This window comes from Anarhichas minor, unplaced genomic scaffold, assembly GCF_050575085.1.
Source record: "Anarhichas minor isolate MPS153535 unplaced genomic scaffold, ASM5057508v1 ptg000008l, whole genome shotgun sequence".
NCBI classification, from domain to species: Eukaryota; Metazoa; Chordata; class Actinopteri; order Perciformes; family Anarhichadidae; genus Anarhichas; species Anarhichas minor.
The window spans coordinates 1,165,815-1,167,500 of record NW_027466454.1 but is presented as its reverse complement, the minus strand read 5'-3'; positions in this window follow the sequence as shown (position 1 = coordinate 1,167,500).

The following is a 1,686-nucleotide window of genomic DNA, read 5'->3' as shown; positions in this document are numbered from 1 at the left end:
TGTCAGGCAGACCACTCAGCTCATCTGGAATCATTAAACTCTACTGTCTGCCTGTCTCTCTCTCTCTGTGTCTCTGTCTTTTTTTTACTTTTATCCATCCATTCTTTACATTTCAATTCTAGCAATTATTTAAAAAAGGACTAGTGAAACTAGTGTAGCAGCATTGCAACCAGGCAATATTACATCAACTGATGAGTATATCTTCTTCCTCCTCACAAACTATTAAAAACACATCAATGAGCCTGGCTGGTGTACAGTAACCTGCTGTTTCAGGAATTTACTGAGCCTTTTAAAAAAACATGAGGCAGGCATTATTCTATATTTTCAACAAAAATAATTAAGAATCAAAATCAAAATAAACAAATACAATAAAAAGACCAAAACCGACTATGTGCAGTTTGTCTCTCAATACCCTTTTTACTTCCCTTCCCAGTCTGTGGCTCTCAGCCCGAAGCTCATTGGTTTCAACCGAAGATCCAGTGACCCAGTGCTTATTGTGTTTAATAGTTTTTGGACAACAATGGAGATCTTTAACACAGAGAAAGAAGATATAGCATGCTTTGGATACACACAAAATACCTGATAGGAGACATTCAGTTCTGGTTTGGTTTTAACCAAAAATATTACACATTAGTGATATATAGATAAAATACATGACCCATAACATTTTACTCTTAATTTGTCTCTCTCTCCATATTTTATAGTTAAAAACTAGTTTTAAACTGCCAGGGATCAACTCAGAGAGACACATTATTTCCCTTTTCAAAATGCCCCCTCCCCCGCTGTTGGTGCTCTAGTGATCTATGTATTCAGTCAGAGCCCTTATGGGCAGGCATGTGGGTGTTTGCTTTATTCCCAGTGAGAGCTTTGACTCCTCTGACTGGGCTATTCAATCAAAGGCCTTATAAGTGAATAATTACAGATGGAGAATTACACACTTGATGTGTTGTTGGTCCTGAGCTAAATGTGACACGTTGCATTATTCAAAATAGTTAATGTGCCAAGTGACTTAAGCAGGGATGAAGTCCAAATCAATGGGGTTATCAAATTAAATGAAATTTAAAGAATTACCAACCCAAATAACTATCCTGTATAACTAGACTGTTCTCACTTTTTATCTGTTTTATTTTACTACGTTTTGCTTAGTTGACTCATTAAGTTGAATTAGGAGAGGAGAGGAAGAGATGAATGGATGGATAAATGGATGGAACCCCATTATTGTTTTTAATATTTCAAAACAAGTCCTCAGTGTGGTTCTGGTTGATCTAACAAACAATGACACTCAAACTGCTGACCAGGCACTGTGCTTGTATATAACACACACACACACACACACACACACACACACACACACACACACACACACACACGCACACACAGATGACCAGCAGATCAATATTTATGAGCTATCATGCTCCTGACAAAGCAAGAAAGTATGTCAGCCAATCAGCACAGTCTAAAGCTCAGAAATGCTTTCATATTGTCTTCTAATTGCTTAATCAATTGATCATTCATCAGCTTCTCCAGTGTTGCTATATACTAAATAATACTGGCATAATTCTGTCTACATAAAGTAAAACATTGGTGGCATGAAACTGAAGTTGCTGTTTGGCTTTTCGAATAGAATGTTGGTGAGTGGTTTACCAATTTAATGGAACTCCATTAAATTGATGTCAAGACGGAAAA